Source organism: Talpa europaea, assembly GCF_964194135.1.
Source record: "Talpa europaea genome assembly, chromosome: 9".
NCBI classification, from domain to species: domain Eukaryota; kingdom Metazoa; phylum Chordata; class Mammalia; order Eulipotyphla; family Talpidae; genus Talpa; species Talpa europaea.
This window is the reverse complement of record NC_140076.1, coordinates 50,784,032-50,793,384: the sequence shown is the minus strand read 5'-3', so window position 1 is coordinate 50,793,384 and position 9,353 is coordinate 50,784,032.

Sequence of the window (9,353 nt, the reverse complement as noted above, 5' to 3'; positions counted from 1 at the left end):
TTGATCTTAAATTCTAGCATTAGTAAATAGTATACTTGACCTGCTCAACAATCAAATAATTCAAAGAGTAAACACTGATTTTGCTTACACAATACATCGCCTAATCCTTCCCCAACCTATGTCCAACAGTTGATCATTTCTTTTAATATCCTTTCAATATTTCTTTACACAAATATATGCAGGAGTAAAATAATCTCAAACCCTATTTTCTCCAGTGATTACATAAAGATAAACTGTTTTCATTTTTTTCCCTAAAATATAAACATGTCTATCTGTAGCAGAAGGTTTTTATGCTTTTCACTGGACCAACACAGTATTCTTTTGTATGGTTGCATTCCCTCTGCTCTAAACTGTTTTCTAATTAATAACTAAGTGCTTTGTGGTTGCAGAATTCTAAGATGACTCCAACCCTTCAATGTAGGAGGTACCTGTGAATGCGATGGGCTATCATTCCCATGGTTGGGTTACATTATATAGCAGTTGACCTTAAGAAAGAGATTATCCTAGGTGGGTCCTACAAAGGAAGGGTCCCTTCTTAAAGAATGGAGTTCAAAGCAAAAGATTCTCCATGATCAGTTTTTAAGATGGAAAAAGACACATGACAAGCAATCCTCAGCCCACAATCAGCAAGAAAGTGGGGATGACAGAGCTACAACTGCAAGAAACTGAATTGTGTTAACAACCTGAAGGAGCTTAGAAGAAAACAAATTCCAGATGGTAATGAAGCTAAGCCAGCACCTGGATTTCAACCAGGACACCCTGAATAGAAAACCCAGTTATGCCTTGGCTGGTCTTATATACAAAAACTGTGAGATTATACATATGTGTTGTTTTAAGCCTTTAAGTTTATGTTGTTTTAAGCCTTTAAGTTTGTTACATGGCTAATCTTTATCAGAGTTGTCCCTGGTGATTGATGCTTGATTTTCTTTCAGATGAACTTTTAAGAATCTATTTTTATAGTTCCAAAAACTGCAGTATATTTTTTCATTAACTTAGGGACAATTGATATTTTAAGCATTTCTATTTCAAGAATATATTAATTCTTTCCATTTTTATGTGTATTTTTATTGAACAAAGTATATACTGAGGTAAATTAGATTCCCCTGTCTGTAGTGTAGTGTTTTCTTGAAGAAGCAGTTGAGTTTGGACCTTGCTACAGTAGATTCCCAGGGCCGCATACAAATTTTCTCAGAATGAGACATTTATTTTGGAGACTAAAAGTCTAAAAACCAGGTGTTAGCAGGGTTGATTTCTTCTAAGAGCTATAAGGGTATAACTATTCTATGTCTTTCTCTGGTTTCTGACAGCCTTGGGCATTGTTTGGCTTATAGATGACATTTGTGCTTCCCTCCTATGCATATCTGTCTCTGGGTCCAAGTATCCTCTCTTTACAAGGACCCAGACATACTGGATAGGAAATACCCTATATTTATCTTATCTTTATCATCTACAACAAAGGAGTTTAGATAACCTAATTATCTGACAAGTGGGTCTTGTTCAGATTTTACCTACAACCTTTCTTTATGTAACAATCTTAAAATGACTTTCCACTAAAGTCACATTTATTGGTATTGGGAGTAAAGACTTTAATATCTTTTGGGGTGGGGAGGGATAAATCTCACCCACAGCTTCTACAAAGATATTCAGCACCAACTCTATTAAAAACATGGAGATTGATTTTTTAAAATTGTTTCTATCTCTTCCACCTTATAACTAAGCCCCATGTGATTGTTTAAAAAGAGACATTAAAAAATAATAAAAAGTTAAACTCCCTAAGCCTGAGACTCTCTATAATTCTTAAATAATAACTTCAGCTTAAAACTATAGAGGGCCATGTTTTCTTAAAGAAATTTCTGACTCACCATATTCTTAGGGACAATGATCAAACTAAAATTCCAAACTTGTCAAAACCAAGATATTTGAAAATAAAAAAAAATCTTAATTTTACTTTATTGCATTACTTGAAACTTAGTATTTCAGAGAGACGGTACACCTAAATTTTATGAGTCCTTTCAGAGTTTAGTCAGTTTTATTTCCTAACTAAACCTTTATTGGAGGAAATTAAGATTTTACAGGACCTTGAAGGGAATAAATGCAAAAATCAAAAGCTAGTGGTGGGGAAGGCTGTAACCTTAGACACAATTACTTAATCATTTGTTATCAAATGCAGATAACCTGCTTTAAGCTTTTGAGAGCAGACTTGCTGGGGTCTGAAAAATAAGCAATGAATCATATGCTTTGTAGCTAGGTGTTGATCTGATCAAAACCAATGAGAATCTTACCATATACCCTGTTACTCTAAATTGAATCTGTGCATGCATACCTATGATAATACTGAACATGGCAGTCATGGCAGTATAGGAAAGAAGGGATGAGATTGAGCCAAATTCCATTTTTTCTCTTGGTAACTAACTCTACCCTTCTCTTCTGTGTACATGCAAAACATCTTTACATTTTCCATCTATTTGTGAAGAAACAATTTATTTATTTATTTATTTTAAGGATTTATTTATTTATTTATTCATACAAACACAATCAGAAGCGCGGGAGGGTGAGAGAATCCACCAGAGCCAGAGCGGGGAGCAGAGCTGGCAGAAGGACCGAAGCACACTGCTGAGGGGAGCAGCGGGCGGCAGGAGAGGTCTGCGCGCCATGTGGGACCCTCCTCCGGTGGCCGGGGAGCAGCCCGGGGTTTGAACAGGTGCTGTGGAGGCTGCGGGCAGCTTCGCAACCCAGCGCTCAACCGCTGCGCCACAGGGGAGGCCCAAGAAACAATTGATTTAAAGCCTAAAGCAACTTCTCTTCCTCCTTCCATTCTTGCTACCCTCTTTGTTTTGCCTTCCTCCTCTACAATATCTAGTGCCCTTACCCTGTGAGTGAGCAATCCACAATGAAGGCCATACTTACTAACAGGATTTCCATACATAAATATCATCCAGAATTCTGCTTTCAACTTTGAAAATGGAGCAACTCTAAGTGCATAAATTTACACTAACTCAGCACAGGAAAGGCATCCATTTGTTTCAATTATTATTGTTAATGTTGACGTTGTTATATTTGTTTATATGTAGTGTTGACTTCTGAGATAACATCTCAGGTTTTTGCACAGGGCAGTCTGCTTAGAAGGACAGACCTTACTACTATGACCTTACTCTATCCTTACTGTAACCATGAAATTGCATTGCAGAAAAAAAACTGCAGGTTTCTTCTGACCTCTTCTACAGATGAGTAACTTGAGGCCACAATCTGGAAACATTAACTATTATATAGAGTCTACTAATTATCCTTAATACACACTGTATTTGATCCCATAGCTGAAGACTACATTTCAACTTTCTGAATTGCTTTTCTATTACTTCCATAACAAATTATACAAAAATTTCAGCTTAAAGTAGTACCCATTTATTATGTCACAGTTCTTTAGACAAGTGAATTCAGTTGACTAAAGGTTTCACAGACCAAAATTAAGATGGTGGGTAAGCTGGGCTATTACCTGGAGACTATAAGGAAGAATCTGCTTCTAGTCTCAATCATATTATTGATGGAATTACATTTCTCACTACATTTAAAATTGCGGTTTCTGTTTCCTTAACATGTAGCCCTTCATCTTCAAGTGGACAGTGGCACATTGAATACTTACAATGCTTTGAATTTCTAGCTTCCCTTCTGCTGCCACTGAGAGAAAACTGCTTTTATGTGCTCCTTATGTTAGTCCCAACAAGATAATCTAAGATGATTTATCTATCTTAAATTCAGCTGATTAGTGACTTTAATTACAACCTTTTGGCATATAATGAAAAATATTCATCAAAGTAACAGGGGACAAAGGATATTGTTGGCAAAGTTCTGCTATCCTCTCCTGCAGTAAAAGCAGTCATGTCGAGGTTTCCAATGTGCACAATTCCGGCATGCATCATACACACACAAAGCAAAAGCAAATGATGCTTTTTGTAGGTATACAACGTGGGAAAACTGTACGATATGACTTTTAGCCAATAGGATATAAAGGGGAAGAATGTATATGATTTCAGATAATTTTAAACATAATCTCTTATTTTTCCTCCTCTATTTCTGATAATTTGAAAATGGCAATAGTGTGAACAATATAGGAAGCCATACGTTAAAAATTGCAAATGGTCATCTCTCAACTATTCACCAATGACTTATTAAAAGGAAAACAATTCTATCTTGCTTAAGGCACTGGTTTTCTTGATACAGCAGTTTAACTTATTGATGCTGTTATAGAATTGGGACTAAAATCCAGACATCTTGATTCCTAGACACAGACTTTTTATTGCCATATTGCCTCTCTAGTCACATAACTGTCCAGTTCTGAACACTGTCACTAATGATGGAGATTACTGTCTCATGTTCTTCTCCACTTGATAGGTCTTACATAATTTGGTCTATTATTCTCCACTGTATATTCTTCAAAAGTTCTGCAAGAATTTGAGAATGGAGAGAAATAGTACACCTGGTTGGAGTTTGAAAAGTCCTATTTAAGGTTGGTGATAATGATGGTGAGGGATTTAGTTGGGAGAGGCTGACTTATGTAACACCTGAAATCCCTTTATATAAGGAATCTGGGACAAAAATGAGTTTCATTATTTATACAAATTCCTGAAAAGCAGTAGATAATTCTGGCATAAAATAAAATGTACTTTAATAAAGAAAAAGCAAAAACTATGTTCTAGTATTTTTTTTCAAATGTCAGGCATGTGTATTTTACATTTAATAGGAAGAAAAACTAATTGTTTATAGAAAAAAGTTTCTAAAGTATGTATTCATGAAATAAAAGTTACTGACAATGCTCAATCAAGCAATAGACAACATTTGTCTATATATAATAGCTATATTTTTCTCCATCCTTTTTATTTGATGGCATTCAAAATTTTTTCATGTAACAGATTTAGCAATTTCATTAATCTTGGCATCAGTGTGTGTATTGTTCTGATGAAGGCCCCTTTAAGAAGAGGAGAGAGCCAATGTCTTTGATCTTTCATCCCTTTTCATTTGGGCTGATTGATAACTTTTATCTTGACTCCAATTGCTCCTGTGGATCTGAGCTTCCCTGAAATTTTACTGATGATTTTTAGGCATTACTTATATTTCAAAATAATTAATCTTCAAAAAGACATAAGTGGACAGAGTAAACAATCTAACACATGTTGAAGAGTACAATATCCCCAGGCAAAAGGGAATGCAGATTCTGCCTGGAAATTGCCTTGCATGGTGCTGAGTTGCTGCATATTAGTTTTTAATACTTGGAAACACTTTCAACCAACCAACAGTGTGTCTAACAGTATAATATTTACCCTGCAAATAAATAAATAAATTCTCTCAGCTATTTTAATATATAATTATACATTCTATTCCTAATGTTAATAAGTTTTTTTCACTCTGTTCTCAAAAATATATAATTATCAATAAATTGGGTTGCCCATTTATCTGCCTCACATAGATTTGTCATTTATTCTAGAGGTGACTGAGGAATTAAAGGCAGGTGCTGATAAAAAGGCAAAAGTAACATTTACAAATGAAAGGAGACAATGACAGTCAGAGAGGACCTGGGAGACAGGCCCTTTATAACCTACCTTACCTTTTGCAAAAGTTAGTAAATATTTCTGAGTTTTTTTTTTTTTCCATAGGGATAATCTCTTCATCAATTTTTGAGAATAAAATAAGGAAAATGTAGAAAGCCTATATCTACAGTTCTTAAAACACAGCTGGAACCCAATGCTTACTTCCTCTTACTCCCTCCAACCTTTGTAGGAAGACTCTAAAAAGGAAAAATTTAGAGAGTGGGGTACTCTGGATACAGATACATTACCAACCACTACTACTGGAAACTAAAAGAGGTTGGATAGGACCCGGAACCCTAATCAAACTACTCCAGGTTAATAGTCTTCTTTCTTTTTTTTTAAAAGATTTATTTATTTATGCATACAAGAATGGGGATACAGGCCAGAGATGCAAGGGTGAGAGGATTCACCAGAGACAGAGTGGGGAACAGAACAGGCAAACTGACTGAAATACACTGCTGAGGGGAGCAGCGGGCGAGTCAGGAGAGGTCTGCTGCGCCATGTGGGCTGCTCCCTGGCCGGGGATTGAACTCGTGCAGCAGTGGCTGTGGTAAGCTTCCTAGGTTGTGTCTTAACCCCGTGTGCCACCAGGGAAGCCCAACTGTCTTTTTTTTTTTTTTTTTTAAGATTTATTTATCTTATTCAAGTACTGGGTACAGTCAGAAGCGCGGGAGGGTGAGAGAATTCACCAGAGCCAGAGCAGGGAGCAGAACAGGCAAAAGGACAGAAGCACACTGCTGAGGAGAGCAGCGGGCGGCAGGAGAGGTCTGCGCGCCATGTGGGACCCTCGTCCGGCAGCCGGGGATCAAACCGGCACTGCAGAGGCTGCGGGCATCTTCACAACCCATGCTCACCCACTGTGCCACTGGGGAGGCCTAGTCTTCTTTCTTAATGGAGGATATTATGTTTATATGTATCCCATATAATAGTTTTCCCTTGTTGTATACCACATAACCATAAATTCATTAGTTTAAAACAACACAAATTTATTCTTGTTTCCATGTGTCAGAGGTCAGAGCATGGTTCACTAAGCTCAGGTCTTACCAAGCTATAAACAAGGTCAACTGTGGCTATGTTCTCATCTGTAGTTTGTGATCCTCTTTCATGTTGCTAGAAAAATTCAGTTTCTTGCAGCTTTAAAAAAAGACCTCCATTTCTTAAAAGCTGTGGGTTTCTCTCAGCTACATGAGGACACTGTCAGGTATGAGTTAAATGGCCACAACATTGTCGCTTACTTCTTCAAAGCAAGCACTGTCTCATATAACACAATAACCAAGAGAAACTCACCCCCCATTATCCTCCTAGATCCTACCCACATTCAAGAGAGAATTTTATAGGGAATTTAAACCAGTTGCTAGAAACATTAGGGTCTATCAAAAAATCCTGTCTACTATTATTTATCACCTCATTTTGAAGCAAAACAATTTAACTCTCAGTCACGAAAATATGGTAATTTTCATCGATCAAAATTTCTTTGAGAACTTGGGTTTTGCCATATTTTGCTAAGAATACCATCCTTTATACTTTGATTCAAAGAATCTTAGCTATCAGCTTCTAAGTTCTTTACCATACTGAAAAATAAAATTAACTAGTCACTCTTTCTTCACACAGGAAATGACTTGAAATGGCTATTATAAAAGTACCTTATTAAGAACAATTTTAGGGCCTCCCCGGTGGCGCAGCGGTTGAGCGCTGGGTTGCGAAGCTGCCCGCAGCCTCTGCGGCGCTGGTTCGATTCCCGGCTGCTCCCCAGCCACCAGAGGAAGGTCCCGCGTGGCGCGCAGACCTCTCCTGCCGCTCGCTGCTCCCCTCAGCAGTGTACTTCGGTCCTTCTGCCTGCTCTGCTCCCCGCTCTGGCTCTGGTGAATTCTCTCACCCTCCTGCGCTTCTGACTGTACCCAGTGCTTGTATAAATAAATAAATAAATCTTTAAAAATAAAAAAAGAACAATTTAAAATTACTAACACATAAAATCTAACTCAATACAAAACTAAAATTTTGTGTTGAATGGGTACATTTTCTCTTCATATGATGAAAGTAAGATACACCTGACATAGAAGGTTTCCTCTGAGATCATTCTCTTTAAAAGTCACTTGTGCATGAATATTACACAGGTTTGACTCTAGAGCCACTAAACTAAGACACCTTCCAGTCTTATCCAGTGACATAGGTAATAATCACTGGTTATAAGCTCTGATCTTTTTTTTTTTTTTTTTGACTATTTCTAAGCATTGTTTTGCAAGAATTTTACTTTTTTTAAAAGATTTCTTTATTTATATGTACAAGAGCTGGGGTACAGGCCAGAGGTGTTGGAGGGGGGTGAGAAGACTCACCAGAGACAGAGTGGGGAACAGAACAGGCAGATTGACAGAAATACACTGCTGAGGGGAGCAGAGGGTGAGTCAGGAGAAGTTCTGCACCATGTGGGCAGCTCCCTGGCCAGGGATCGAACTCATGCTGCAGTGTCTGCGGACAGCCACATTCGTTGTGTCCTAACCCCGTGTGCCACCAGGGAGGCCCAGTTTTGCAAGAATTTTAAAAGAGAATTTTGTGGCGGTAAAAGTAATTCTAATTGGAAATTGATTTAATTACTTTAAACTTACAATATAAGCTTAGACAAGCTGACATTTTAACCACATTCAGTTTTCTCATCCAGAAATATGGTATATTGCTTCATTTACTCAAGCATTCTTTCATGCCTCTAAGTAAAATACACGTACATTTCATATTAAACGTATTCTTACTTATTTTACATTGTGTTTAGTGTGAAGAAAATTATTACTATTATTATTTTACATTCAAATAATTGTTATGAAAGGGATGCATTTAATGATTTCAAGAATATATTTAAAATCAAAAATCACTGCATATTCTGATGATGCCAAGTCAAGCAGAATTTCTATTATCTTAAGAGTAGGTAAAGAATTCAAAACTAATGAAAAGTAGAGGAAAAAAAATCAGAATCAAAACAGCAGCGTGTACTTAATGATTTTTTAAAAGTATAAGGAGAAACATTATGAGGCAACACAAAAGACACAATGGACTGAGATCAGAGTCGTCCATAAGCTAAGCAGAAATGTAAGGTGTATAATGCTCACTGAAAACAAGCAAACAATGGGCAAGACATTAGATTAAGTTTAAAGTAGAGAAAAGGTCAAGCAAGGGTCAACAAAGAATCATCTTTCTTCCTTCAGCACTACCTGGGTCCTTGTTATAATACTGCACTTTTGGGAGTTAGCCTTTCTAGCAATAATAATATCTTCTTTCACCGTAGTTTATTTTCTTTTACAAATATCTTAGAATCATTAAATTATAAACTGTTAGATATACTTGGCAACTTAGACTTCCTGGTTTGTCTTTTTCATTTAAAAATGAGGAAGTCAAACTCCAATTAAATGAAGCTAATCACCAATCAAATAAATTCTTTTCCCTGTGATTTTCATTTTTTAAAGACATCAGAATTCATCCAAACCAAGAAGCTGGGTCATCTTAAACTTCCTCTTCTTTTTATCCCATATCCATAATCCAAGTGCTATTTATTTTTATTCTATACATCTTATTAACCCATAGCAACTAATGTAGTTCAGGCCCTCATCGTTGCTTCCATTCTTTCACGAAACAAATATTTCTGTGCAAATTCTGTCATACACATACGGCACCAGATGCTGCAAATACAACCACAGAATTCTGTTTGTTCTACAGGTTCTCAGTTATTCTTTATTTTGATCCATGTTCAATACATTTCCTAGAGATTGTTTTACAAAACAAAAA